Below are 14,522 nucleotides of genomic sequence, written 5' to 3'. Positions count from 1 at the left end.
TGACATTCTTTTGCCAACCATAGAACTGTCAACGTGAGGCCTCCCTCACGAGGCTGCGTGGGGTGGGTGGAGGCAGGGCCTGGCACACAGCCGTGTTTTAGCACATGGTGGTGCCCCTCTGCTCAAGAGTAGGCACCAGGGACCAATCCCAAACTAAGGTCTGATTGCAAACAACAGCTTGGTGAGCAGGAGCACTCGGAGGGGCAGAGGGAGTGGGAGGAAAACCCACCGTGGTGGAGAACCGGGGCCTGGAGACCAACAGATCTGGGTCCAAACACCAAGTGTAGGCTGCTTCCCCTCCGCAAGGTGGCCTTTCCTCCTCTGTAAATGGTGACACAACACTGAGCACTGCTGGGCAATGATCCACATAAAGAGCTTGGCATGGGGCCGGGCACATAGCAGATGCTCAATTAGCAGCTGCACTTCCTGTGGTCAAAATAGGCCTCCCACCACCACCATCAGCAGCAGCAGCAGCTCCTCCCCTGCATTCAGTTCCGTGACAGCACACTGGCCATGTTGGGACCCTGACCACAGCCTGGAACAGGAGTCTTATCAGCTGTGTATGCAGGGGAGGAAACTGAGGCCCACACCAAAAGCCTTGGAGGCTGGGGGGGTGGGCGAGTTTGTGCCCCGCCTTCTCCTGGGTTGGGTCATCCTGTCTCCCTTTATGGCCCAGGCGAAATCACTCCCCTGTCTGGGTCTCATTCTCCCTGGGTCAGGGGTTGTCCAGCTCTGAATCTCAGCCAGCCCCGAGTGGTCAGATCTTGAGCCCCCGGTGTGGCCAGGTCTCCACGTGCGTGCAACAGGAACAGGAGAAGTGGACAGCTCCTCTTTCCAGGGACCCTGCAGGCTTGTGTGTCTGCCCGATTCCTAAAATACCTCCTCTTTCAGCGCCTGCATTGCTGGGGGTTCTGGTTGGGCAGAGGTGGCAGAAGGGAGGCTCTTCCACCCCAGGACACTGGAGTGGACATCTGGACATTGGACTCCACCACACCCTGTGGCCAAGGTCCCAGGCACCCTCCTACTTCTCCACTGCCTTCCTCCCTGACCAGCCCTGTGTCTGCTGAGGGGTGACGCTGGGGCTCGGTTGGGCTGGGTCAGTTCCAAACTCACCCTCCTGCCATCACCCTGTCATGGAACTGTCCCCCGATTCCCCTTGGCTTCATGAGAACCTGATTCTTTTCCTCTCCTGCTCAAAATCCCTCCAGCCTTCTGGAATAAAATCCCAGCCCCCCACCTGTGTGCCCTGCCCCCTCTCCCCCAAGTATCTCCCCTTCTCCCTCCAGCCAATCTGATTAGCTCCTCTACCCTGTGCTCACACTGTACCTCCTGCCTAGATCGCCTCCCGCCCCGTCCACCTCCTGATCCGCCTGACAAACCTCTACTCAGAACCCCAGCCCACCACGTGTGTGTGCCCCTTGATTCCTGGCCAAGGCGATGATGCCCTATGGAGAGAAAGGATGGTCTTTTTAATAAATTGGATATCCACCCGGGGGAACGAGTCTTTGCCTCTGCATATGTAGTGCAGAAAAATCTATTTCAAATGGATTTTAGATATAAATATGAAAAAAGACAAAACGCCTAGCTGATCAGAGAAGAAGTTGGCTCCCTGTATCTGTGGGTTTCATATCTGCAGGTTCAACTAACCACAGACTGGAAATTCAGGGGAAAACATTTCATCTATAGTGAACGCAGACAGACTTTGTCATTATTTCCTAAACAATACATGTAACAATTCTTTATGTAGCATTTGTACTATATCAGGTCTTATCAGTAATCATAAATCAGAGATGATTTATTGCACCCAAGAGGATGTGACAGGAGTGTGCAAACATGACACCTTTCTGTACAAGGGACTTGAGGATGGGTGGCTTTGGACACCCACATGGCTTCTTGGGGCTAACTCCTACAGATACCGAGGGATGACAATATGTCCATAACCTCATAAGAAGCAAAGACACAGAACTCCGCAAGCATTCACCATACAAGAAAAAGATTAACAACTCGGACTGCTCTCCAAATATTCCCTTAAAAGAGCAAAAAGACCAGCCAAGGAGTGGGCGAACATATCTGCATTGTGTTTATCCAACAATCACATAGCCGGAATATTTTTAGGTTCCACAGATCAATCAGAAAAAGAAAAATGACAGTCCAATAGAAAAATGGAGAAAAGTCTTGTACAGGCACTTTGCAAACAAGGTCATCTAAATGGTCAATCAACAGATATAAAGGTACTCATTAGTCATCAAGGAAAAATAAATTAAAACCACATTAGAATATCACAATGTCAATATCAATAATGTGGGTAAGTATGTGGAGCAATGGGTGATGTCCTGCACAGCTCAAAGGAGGGTGTCTTGGCGTCACACTTTGGAAAATTATATGATGGTTATCTACCAAAGCTAATTATATATAACTCTATGACTCAGCAATTGCAAACCTGGGGTATTTACCCAACAGGAAGCAAGGACATTTACAGCAGCACCATGCATCATAACCTTGAACCAACAACAACGAAAATGTTCATCGAAAGTGGGAATGGATAAACTTAATGCCACACAGCCATGGGAAAGAACAAAGTATAACTTGATGCAATAACATTGATGATCTTGCCGTTAAAACGCTGATGGAAAGAAGTCAGCAGAAAAGAATATTTACTCAATGACTCCATTTACACAAAGTTCAGAGTCAGGTGATGGTAATCAATGAACAAAATCAGACACGGGCTGCCTATGAGGTGGAAGCAATTGAAAGGGGTGCAGGGTACTGGAATGTTCTATTTCTTGACCCGACTGGGGTGCTTACATGCGTGTGTTCACTTTGTGACAATTCATCAGTATATATGTCTAATCTTCTTGTAAGTACGTGACACTTAAGTTTAGAAACAAAACTCCTTCTCCCTGCCTCTCCTCTGCGCTCCCTGGCTGGGGATCAGTTCTTTCTCCAGCAAGCCCCTGGCCCTCTGTACACATCTCCACCAGGGCATTCCAACTGTGTTCTTCCACAAAGCTGCTTCCCACCTCCCATTTGCTGAAGGCCTTCTGGGCCATCCCATGTACTTCCCCACACTGTTGCATTTAGTTACGGCCACCCATGAGATGAGGTGCAGTGGCACTCCCACCCCTGAATGACCTGGAGTCCATACATTTGAAGTCTAGTCTGAGATCTTTACATGCTCACCTCATTTGATCTTGGGACCTCATTTGATCCTGGGACCACCGCCTGAGGAGACAGAGGCAGGGGCTCAGGGTCCTGCCCAAGGACACATATAGCTAAGCTGCCGTCAAGTCCACTCCTGCATGACACATGAGACAGCCTCCCAAGATAAGGAGGAATACGTGGCTATACCTGCAGAGGCCATTTCTACACCTAGGGGGAAAATCAGACCTACAGTGCCGAGGGGTGGATAAGCCAGGTGGGAACTTGCTCTTTCAGCGGTCAAGCATGGGCACCACCAATTCAGCCTCACCTCCTGCAGGAAGCACCACTGAGGCTCGCAGGCTAGACCAGGATTCCTGTAGCCCCTGGGCCTCTCCATCAGCACTGTGTTGTTTCTGTCCTTTACAGCCAGTCCCTGGCACTAGAATAAGGATTAGGCCTTTTAGGCTATAATCACAGCTATACCCAGGAGGCTGAGGCCAGCATGGGCAACTCAGTGAGACCCTGCCTCAAAATAAAAAAAGGGCTGGGGGTGTGGCTCAGTGGTAGAGCTCTGGCCTCACATGCATAAGGGCATCCAGCACTGGGGGGAAAAAACAGCCCTTTTATTTCTGCACCTCCTGTACCTAGAAAGAGCATGACACACAGAAGGGGTTCAACCTATGTGGAAGGAAGGAAGGAAGAATGGGAGGGAGAGAGGGCACAGAAAGGAGAGAACAGAACCACCATCTAGATCAACTGTGAACTCCATCAAATGAGATCTGAGCGAGGAAGATTCCGCGTCCTGGCTGGACTCCAGCTATAACCCTTGACTTGGGGCTGGCATGGCTATGCCACCTTCCATTCTGGGGCTCCTCCCCTGGCTGCTTCCATCCTTCTCTCCAGGTTCCCACCAGACATTGGGTCCCTGAGGCTCTGTTCAGCCCTTTTTCTGCCCAACCATGTCCCCTTCCCTGGGCCACCTGCCCTGAATGCCTGAAGGTAACGAACCCCACCAAGGTAACAGCACAGCTCAGGGAGCCCTGCCCTGTGCGGAAAGCGTGCCTCGGCTAGCCCCACCGAACTGACTGCGTGCCCCACCTTTCTAAGTTGGGAACTGCAGGGCCTTCTCTGGCAGTAGCCTGGGCCAAGGTGCCAGGTGCAGGCAAGCTGACCCATGGCAGGCAGGGAGATGGCTGGGAGAAGCCCTGGGCCATCTGGAGCAGAGGGCACACCTGGCAGCGCTCCACACATCTGCAGGGATGACCTAGGCCTAGGAGGAAGAGGGCATCCTGGAACCCTCTCCTCTCTCCTTGGTGCCTGGAAGCTCTGATCTCCCAAGTGGCTCATGGCTCACCTTGGAGACCAAATGGGAAGCGGCTTTCAGGGTCCCCAGGGACCCTGTGGCCACTGGCACCCTACTACTGAATGCCTGGGTACAGCTGGTTGTGCAAGCGAAGGCGGCTCCCTGGGGTTGCACCCAGCTGGCCTGCTGTGAGCGGCTCTGGCCTCTCCAGGCTTAGGGGGCTGAGCCGTGAGCGGCCTTGTTTATCCCTGGGAGGAATGATGGTTTTCCCTGAGCAATGACATCTTGGAAACAGCCTGGCTCCACAAACAACAACAAACCTCCCGCCAGGCTGCAGTTTGCATGAGAAGGCTTCTGCCCAGAGGCGCCTGAATGTAAGGTTAGAGGCTGCTTCCCTGCTGAGCCAGACCCTGGCCTTGACCCTGACTCCTGGAACCCAGGAAGAGGAGGTGTCTGCAGAAAAGCAGAGAATCAGATGGCTGGAAGAGGCCTGGCAATACCTGATCCATTCCCTGCTTGTTCTAAAGGGGACACAAAGCCCCCAGAAGAGGCACATTTGCTGAACAGACACTGAAAGGTGTCCCGGTCTCCTGGGATTTCTCCATCACTTACATTGTTTTTCCAGAGAACAGCAGGACTATTGTCAGAAAGTCTAAGGGTCTGAAAAAGAAGGTGTCCCCAGGAAGTCCAAAGATGGAGAGCTACAAGATGAAACTCGGGCACCCTGAGACACCCAGCTGGGGCAGTGGAGAAGGATGCAGGCTGGGCAGCCAGGGTCCTGGCTTCTTCCCTCTTCACAGTGGAGTCGTGTGTTTTTCCTTTGCTGCTCGCTCCTTTTCTTTATCCATCCAGAAGGCAAACAGACTCCGCCATCTCTAGAATCTTGGAGACCAAATGGGAAGTGGCTCTCAGGGTCCCCATGCTGGGCATGGGTACACCCTCCCCAACTGCATCTGCTGGGAGAGTCAGGCAGACCACTGGCTGAGAACCAGTCCCCCAGATCCAGCCTGGTTGGCACCATCTCAAGGGAGTCCAGGAAGCTAAGCGCTAACCACGTACAGACTTGGGCAAAGGACCATGGGCATTGTATGCACACCAGCCAGGGCTGCCCGCTCCACCTTCTGTGACTCAGGCTATGGTGTGGACACCACCTAGCCCAGCATGACCCCTGAGTTGGCTCTCCCTAGGATCTCAGCCAAGCTGAAGTCAGAATTCCCCCAGACTCACCTCCCATCAAACCCAGCCCCTAACCCCTTGGCTCTATGGATACAACTCCGACCTGCAGAGATTAGGGTCCTCCTAACGGCCCTCTAGCTGGCAGTGCCCACTCTCTCGCCAAAGAGCCAGGGTGTGCTCACCCGCCCTCGTTAGCCAGGGCACTTCAACACCCGCTCCAAATATGCCCCAGGAGCAGGCCAGGTTCTTGGGTGACTAAGGGGAGAATAAGGCCCATATCCTGCATAAATAGGACACAAAGCAGCCACCGGCAATGCTACCACTAATGGACCGACTCATTCACTCTAGTTGTGAAAGTTGGGTAGGATTAGGACCTGGAGGGAAGGAAAGAGAGGTGCTTTCCAGACAGATAGAATTGCACCCACAAATGCTGGGAAGCAAAGCAAGAAAGAATTGCACCCACAAATGCTGGGAAGTAGCTTTCGTTGTTACTGAGTGTTGAACAACAGAAGCCACATGGAAGGCTCTGGCTCAAAGCCCTCGTGGGTGGCCAGTGCCTCCATCCTCACCACTGCCTGCTTCTCAGATGCCTGGCTGGACCCAAGCGAGCCCTGCTGCGGAGTTTGGCTCCCGGGAGGACCCGCCCTGGGCTAAGCCATGCCACGTGCTAGGGCTGGGGAAGAGGGGAGGTGTCCTTTGGCTGGGCATAGAGGACTCAAGGGGCCCTGGTGGAAAGTTTGACTCTGGCTGCAGTGCGCTGGCAGGGATCCCGTAGGCACCAGGGGGCAAGCCTCTGCAGGGCCTTCCTTCCAGAGATGCACCCACTCCAGCAGTCCTGAGAGGAGCCAGGAGCCCCCTGGCCACAGGTCTGAGGGCATCAGGGTGAGAAAAGTTTGCAAGAGTGGCCTGAGGGTCTGGTCTCCCTGCACCAAGCCAAGCATCTCAAGCCAGGGGTGCCAGTGGCTTTCCACGTGTCCTGTCCCCGCTCCTCTAGGAGGCAGAGATCCTCCATCCTGGTCTTGGTTCAGCCATAGACCTGCTGCTGTCTGAACTTGAACAAGGCTCTCTCCTCTCCAGGTCTGGATTCTCCCTCCTGCCCTGGGCAGAAGGTTCAAGAGTTTTTCCTAGACACCTTGGGACAAGGGTAGACACGTGGACCCTTCAAGTTGAGGAAAGAATTGGTGTCTGCCGCTTGGCAGTTAGCTGGCTCTGTGGGGGGCATGCATCTCTAACCACTACCCTCTTCCTTATGGGTCTCAGTTGGAGCCAAGAGAGCAGGTGCAAGCCCTTCCCCAGGGGGTTTTGAGCTCAGGAAGCAGAGCAAGCCTGCTTGTGTTTTCAAAGGTCATTTCTGCAAAAAGCCAGTCTCAGGGATCAGACTTGAGACCAGCCCTGGAGACCCCCTTTTTCCCTGCCAGAGGAACCAGGCAGCGCTGCCATCGCCAGTGCCTGGTGTGTGGCCAATGTCCCTGACATAATAGCCAACACTGCTGGCGGAGCGCTCCCTCCCCATGCAGTGTCCTGACTTCTCGGTCACCAAACATTCCTCTTCTCTCCCAGAAAGAAAAACTGGCCGACTCGCCCAGAAGTGGGGAGCAGCCAACAGTGGAAGCATGCCCCCTAACCCTGCAGGACCCCCGTACACACACACACACACACACACACACACACACACACACACACACACACACACGGCTACCTCAGAACAGAATACAACCGGTCGCAACATGCTTATCAATGGCTGCCCTGGGGAAGAAACAATAGAAACAAGGACAGGGGCTGGCTTGGACAGAAGCCCCCCGCCCACCAGCACACCCCTGTCACCAAGGCACCTACCCAGCACACTCCAGCAGGGACCCAGGCGACCCTGGGCTGCCGCTCCTGCCAGCCCGCCCGCCCGGGTCTCTACCCGGCTCCTCCCGCGAGCGGGCGGCGGTGGCAGTGGCAGCTCCGGGCGGGCGGGCGGGCGGGCAGCCGTGTCAAGCGGCTGCCTTCCCCAGACAGAGCTCCTTTGTGTCAGCAGAGCTATTTATGGACTTACCCAAGTTCCCCAGGGGAGCGGTACCTGCTGGGAAAAGCAGAACCAAATGACCAGGTTCCACCTCCCACATCTAGGTAGCGTTTTTTTTTCAAAACCCTTGCTTGCATCACCCGTCCCTCCCCCCACTCCTCCTCCTCCTCCTCCTCCTCCTCCTCCTCCAGCAAGCGCCCTTCCCAAACACACCCTGTCCAGCCGGCCGCTGCCACTCTGGAGAGAGGCTGGATTTCCTTCTTCCATCAAACAGAAAACTCTGTGATTTCCCAACCACTTTCACCCGAGGAGGAGTCCGGGATGTCTCAAGGAAGACAGTCCTCAGCCAGCCCGTCCTTCAGCCTGCCAGGGGCTCCTTGCCTACACACTCGCATTTGCCATCGCTGGCCCTGGGACCCCTGCCACCAGCCCCCCAGGGCCCACACTGGCCCCCAAAGTGCTGCTCCTGGAGAGAGAGGCATCCATGCCTCCTGGCGGCAGCCCCTGGCCCTGGGATCCTGAGTGGGCTCCACCCCACGCACATCCTGAGGGCTCCCCGTCTGGGGCAGCCAGCGCAAAGCCTCCACTGCTGTTCCCTGGCAGGTCCAAGCCAATCACGGAGGAGGCTGCACTGTCACACCCCCACCCCTTGCTGATGGTCCCAGCGGGTAGTTGCGATTGAACCCGGGTCTCCCTCCCGGCCAGCACAGCTGACCCTGAGAATGCAGTTGCCCTGGAGGGTCAGGAAGTGGTGGCTCTGATCACCTCCAGGCAGCACCCTCTAGCACAGCTGGACACATGTTTTATTGGGCACTTTTTTGTGTGCCTAACTCCGGGGAATCCAAGATAAGAGCTGGAGGCTTCCAGGCATAATGACTGAGAGGGCCCCCCCGGAGACATCTCTAACAGGAAGGTGGGGACGGTGGAAAGGGCACTGACTGGGAGGCAGGGCCCCTGCTCTAGTTCCAGCTCCAGGACCAGCTGACTGGGTCTCACTGTGCAAATTGCTGCCCTTCTCTGAGCCTTGGTTTCCTCATCTGTAAAACAGGACTGATGCCCCTGGGCCTGCCCACCTATGGGATTAAAGGACGGCTCAGTGAGTGAGGGCAGCTTGGCTTCCCAGGGCATGGCTCCTGCATCAAGGCTGTTAAAGAGCTGGATCATCACTGGCACCTTGTGCTGAGGGGACAATGATTACCCTCTTTACAGATGAGAATCCAAGGTACAGACGGGCAGAGGGAGTTCCCCAGGGTCAACCAGCAAGGTGGCTGTGAAGCCAGGATTGAAGGCCAGTTGGTCCATCTTCAGGGTGTCCGCTTTTCACCATGACGCTGCCCTGCTACTGCGAGAAGTGGCTTTGGGAATACAAAGCCATTCTCTGACGCTGTGGCTGTGACTGCTGCACTGTGTCATCTGACGTTGACAAGTGCTCCCTGGGCTATGCCTACACCATCCCATGGCCACTCCACCTGAGTGGAAGGCGCCTGGGATTCAGCACAGGAACAACTGGGCACAAGAAGCCCCACCCTCCTGTCCTCACACCCCCACCCACAGCCACAGCAGGCTGAAGTACTGTCCCCCAGCCTCCCACTCTCCCTGTAGTCGTCTCAGTGCCTCTGCCCATGTCTCTACCTGCCCCCCCCCCGGCTTCTCTCTCTGCTTTTGGGTTCCTGTCTTGCTCACAGTCGTGAGCACACACATGCGTGCACTGTAAGAGAACTTCCTTTATCAGGGTCCACCACACAGAACCGCCCTCACCTGAGTGAGTCACTTATGAACTCCAACCAGTGTTCGCCTTGTTCTTGGGGGCGACGCCAAGCAGTCCTTGCAGGGGCCTTGAGGCTGCCATCCTGCAGGCTCCTGAGAAGCAGGACCCACCCGTGGCCTGGGAAACCACGGAGGTGAGTCTCAGGAGGTACCAACTCTAATGGGGCTGAGTAATTCCCAGGGAGGCAGGTTCTCAGGATGAAATTCCTGGTGCCTTGGATGAGAATCTCGGGTGAAGAGGCTGGGGCAGGGGCAGGCAGCCACTGACAGCTGGAGGGCCTTGGAGACCTTCATACCCACACACAGCCAGTGAAATGGAGGTGCAGAGAGGGTAAGTGATTTTCCCAAGGAAACAGAGCAAGCTGGTGGCAAAGCCGGGAGCAGGGACTGGGCGACTCCCTGTCCAGCGCTCCTCCTTCTTCTCAGCTCTAGGTAAACGATGGTGCTGCTCAGTGCAGGAGAGATGGGGACCCAGGGAGTGGGTCAGGCCACAGGGTCAGCACCTGGGCACACAGGGCCTGGGCCCCATTTGTTGACCCATGTATTTAACACTTAGCACTCCATGTCAGCCCTCTTCCAAAGCATGGGCCTTGCGTTTCCTGATGGCAGGTGCTATGTATTGGGGACACATGCCACAAATGATGGGGGTGGTGTAAGAAAGAGCAAGTATCCTCAAGTTCAAGTTCACAAGGAGCTCTGGCTTGTAGCCTGCAGATTCCAGGTTAAGTCCCTTCCCCTTCCTGGTTTCTGTGCTCCATTTATAAAATGAGAGCTCAGGATGGAGCTCAGTAGTAGAGCACTTGCCTAGTATGCACGAGGCCCTGGGTTTGATTTCTAGCACTGCAAATGGGGGCGGGGGTGGGAAGGAGATCTCATCTCTAAAATGAGGCCAGGGCCCAGGGGCCTCATTCCCCTCTCTCCCTTGTGTGATCAGTCTCACCCCCCCCTTCTAAACTCTCATGCTGAAAGAGTTGGCTCAATGCCACCATTTCCAGTGGTATTTGGAAAGAGCATAGTCTTGGGGGGGGGGGGTCCAAAAACTTTGAATGTGAATTAATAATGGACAAGTCACTTAAATGTGTTTGAGTCTCAGTTTCCTCACCTGTAAAATAGGGTTATTACCATCTGCCTGACTGGACCCTGCTGGGGGACCCAAAGAGGTAGCACATTAGATTGCCTGGCACACAGTAAGTGCTCAATAAATAGAAGCCATCAAGGCTGCTGTTGTTGCCTATCATCATGCCCATCTCATAGATCAAGAAACTAAGGTACAGAAGTCACATGGCAAAGCACTGGCAACCAGGCAGGAAGGCTCCAAGGCCTGCGCTCTGAACTGCAAGTTCTGCCCCCAACCTCGTGTTTCCTAAATGTCTCCCCTCTTGCCATGGGCAATTCCCCAGCAACCTCAGACAGCAAAGGACAACCCCACCTGCTCCCTGGGTCTGCAGCCCCCAGCTGCAGCAAGGAGAGGCCCACATGTGGCAATCATGAGGCCCTGTGGAGCTGGCCCTGAGGATCGCTACTGGCTGGCTTCTGCCTCCAGCCTGGAGACACTTCGCCATCACCTCAGCAGTACCAGCCTGACCTTGGGTGGCTGCAGCAGCATAGGATGGCCAGGAGCCATGACCATCTCCCTTCCTGGCTCCAGCCCAATTGGCCACATGCTAACCTGAGATTTCAAGCTTTCGGGAGCAATCCTCGACCCGCCGCCCTCATGCCAGCTCCAGGGCCATGCTGTGCCCTGACAGCCTGAGTTCCTGGGGAGTGTTCAGCCACTGACTCAGCTCTGGGGAGACCAGCCCTGTAGCCGTGGCTGCTAGGATCTGTTCATCCACACACTCCCCTGGGTCCACCCACTGCTTGGACCACTGGGCTGGAGCCAGGTCCTCCAAATAGAAGGTCAGTGGGAGAGAGACTAGACCGAAATGCCAACTTTGCTGCTGGCTTCTGCAAATTCTGGAGCAAGGCCAACCCTTTCTCTGAACCTCAGTTTCCCCGTCTCTAAAATGTGCACAGGGGTTGGACTTGGTCCGTCCATTCAAAGTGTGGCCTATGGAACGTGAACAGTTTATCACTGGTCTGCAATGTGGTGAGCAGCCAGACTGAGAGCATTTAGAAACTTCCATGGCAACTTGACATTGCCACATAGAAGCATGAGATCAGCAACAAGTTCCATGGAATAGGGTGCAGGCCGGCGCCGTGTTATCAAAGCCACGTAACGAACCATAGCCCCTCCCCACCAGTGGCTGAAGAGGCTCTGATTGAAGTGTGGTTGAAGAGTGTCCCCGTGCTATAAGAACCCACTAACTGGGACCCTGTCATGCTTCTTACCCTGCAGTGGGACTCACAGTCACTGTAACTGTCCCTCCTCCACTGCTCCCAGCTCAGAGTGGCACTGTCCCTCACCTACTTCAGCCAGACTCTTAAGTGTCATCCATCTCCCCAAAACCCTCCACCCATTAATCACCAGATAGATCTTGCAGATCTCACCTCCTGTACATCACGTGAATCTTTCCTCTCTCTCAATCCCTGGGGCCTCCAGCCCTGGTCCAGGCCACCATTATCTCTCCCGAGTAGAGCACACCTTCCACACTCTCCTCCAGGAGGCCACTGTGCACAGTCTACACCGCAGATCCAGCGCCAGGAGCTCCCACTGCCCTCAAGACCAAGTTCAGACTCCTTGCCGCCACTTCTGAGGCCCTCCCTGCACCGTCTGCCCCGAGCTCTCTTCCGGCCTCATCTTATGCTTCAGCTACCTCCCCCATTCCTCCACCTGCTCTGGCCTGCTTCAGGAGACAATCCTTGTAGATCCCGGACCCTCAGAAACTCTCCTAATATTCTGACCAGATCCTCCCAACGGATTGGTCCAGTTCTCATTAGACCACTTTCTTATCTGTCGTTGACGGGTTCCACGTTGTTCATAGTGACGTCTGTCTCTCCTCCCGCTGTCCTTCCACTACACTGGACTGTTAGCTCTATGGAGATGAGGACAGAGCTGGCTGATGAACCAAAGGGAGGAGGACATCTGAGTTTGTGCCTGACCAGCCTCCGTTCACCCTCTCCGCCATTCAAGGGACGACACTTCCCTCCCACATTCTCAAATCGGATGATTTGTATGGAATGGACCCATCTCATACTCCAGAGGTGGGCATGTGACCCAAGCAGGCCTCAGCCAATTAGTTATCCCATCCTGTTGTCCCTGGTGACTGGGACGGTGACATGATCCAACTCGGGCCCATGGGACTCAGGCCCAGGGGCTACCATTGAAATGGTGGATGGGATCCAACCACAAGGCTACGACCCTGGTACTTCTGTCAGCTCCACTGCCACCACCGAGGAGGACTGAGCAATGCTAAGGAAGAAGAACCAAGACATGGAAAAGTGAGGCCCATTCTAGATCAAGGTCCTGAATCCAGGGATGCATGGAGGTGACCCTCCGTAACCCAGTGAGCGCTGCTTATTGGCTGATGCTAATCTGAGTTGGGTTTTTGTCACTTGCAACTGGCAAATTCCTGACTAATATCTCACTAGTGCTAAGTACATTAGACACTCCAGGTGTGTTTGCTCATTCATGAAGTCACACCCAGCCACACTCAGCAGGAAGAAGATGACTAAGTTTGCTCAATAGAAAGAGTCATCTGGCGGCTGTTTAGAGAGGTGACTAAAGGGACAGGAAGAGGCAGAGGGAGATCCACCAGGAGACCATGTGACAGAGATGAGGCCTGGGGAGAGTGGCTGAGACAGAAGGAACGGAAGAGAGCAGAAGATGCCGTGGAGAATCCTTGACAGCCCCTGCCTCTCTCGGGCCTCAGTATCCCAGTACAGAATCTCAGTCCGTCATGCTAGAACGCCCATGTGTTGGGCAGATTACATATTATAGCAAAAGGAAAGCACACTCCACCAATGTTAGGTGCCATTATTATTACTATGGTCAGTATTAGGAATTTCAAAAAGAGGAAATGGAACACATAGTCCATAAACAATGCCAAAAATCAATAGAAAATTTCCTTGAGCTAAGGGAAGACTCGGGTCTCCTGAGAGAGGGCTTACCATGTCAGTACCCAAGGAGAACAAGCAACTAGAAATAATCTGGTGGAATTTCCAAATATCAATGAATCAAAAAAGAAATCTTGTCTGTTTCCATAAAGAAATTTAAGAAACTCATATAAACAGTGTGATTCTTACAGCACTGAAACCCAGAGCCCACAGAGGACAGCTGCTAGGTTTGCAGGGAGAAGGACTATTAGCCTAGAATTCTTTACTCAGGCAAACTACGGCTCAAGCATGAGGGCAAACATCTTCAGATCTCCAAGGACTTAGATAGCACACCACCTCAGCCCCTTTCTGGAAAAAGTTACTCAGGAAAACTCTCAGACACCAGGAAATCGAAACTCAAAAGCCAAGTGAGACACGATGTGGTGGGAGAGAGAGATAGCAAGCCACCAAGGCAGAACTTTTATAGGTTCAACTACCGATAACAGAGTTGAGAGTTAAAGGCAATTTTAAATACATGATTATTAAAACACAGTGTCACTAACATTTTAAAATAGTAACCATGGGTAACAATAAAACTGAAATTCCAGATGATCTCAACACTATCTAGGAGGTACAGAGAAAAGGGAAAACAAGTACCGGCCAACCGACAGGGTTCGTTGTGGGTTGTAGGAGGTGAGGACAGACCATTGTAGCTCTGCTGAAATGCTTGAGGTTGAAATATGAGTGGGGAAAAGGAAAAAGGAAAAGCATCAGCTGCCTAGAGCTGGGATGTATAACTTCAAAGGGGAATTTGCGGAAGAAAATGGAGGCTGGCCCTGGGGTGCTCAATACCACTAAAGCAGCAGGAAGCAACAGCCAGGGAGTTTGAGGCCAGGGCCAACGTGGAGCAGTCAGTGAGGGGCACAGGAGAGTTCAAAACCCCACCCACCTCTGGGGGAAAATTTGGTCCATGATAAATGGAAAAAAAAAAGGAAGAACAGTTAAAAAAAATAGGGTTGGAAAAACTGGTCAACTGTTTGGGGGGGAAAAATAATGAGAGTTAATCCATCTGACACCAGGCACTAAAAACTATAAATGGATTATAAACACAAAAGTAAAAAATTAAAAGGACAAAGGGTAAAAAATACT

At 53.5% G+C, this 14,522-nt stretch overlaps 1 protein-coding gene across 4 annotated transcripts in view; it reads right to left on the bottom strand.

The window, feature by feature from the left end:
* Rgs3 (regulator of G protein signaling 3) overlaps positions 1-14,522 on the bottom strand; it is a 117,119-nt gene that overhangs the window by 23,191 nt on the left and 79,406 nt on the right. Inside the window, exon 1 of one of the 4 annotated variants that reach the window (XM_046451271.1) lies at positions 7,662-7,767. The exons of 2 other annotated variants lie outside the window; for them this stretch is intronic. The gene's annotated coding sequence lies outside the window, so the exon portion shown is untranslated. Of the gene's footprint in view, positions 1-7,456; positions 7,592-7,661; positions 7,768-14,522 lie in introns of those variants that run through there. One more of the 4 variants, XM_046451270.2, reaches the window with a different exon arrangement.

Source organism: Marmota monax, unplaced genomic scaffold, assembly GCF_021218885.2.
Source record: "Marmota monax isolate L192 unplaced genomic scaffold, Marmota_monax_Labrador192_F-V1.1 WCK01_AAM20220418_F8-fsc00020, whole genome shotgun sequence".
Taxonomy (NCBI): Eukaryota; Metazoa; Chordata; class Mammalia; order Rodentia; family Sciuridae; genus Marmota; species Marmota monax.
The sequence above is the reverse complement of the archived record's forward strand: the minus strand, read 5'-3'. Positions and strand labels throughout refer to the sequence as shown.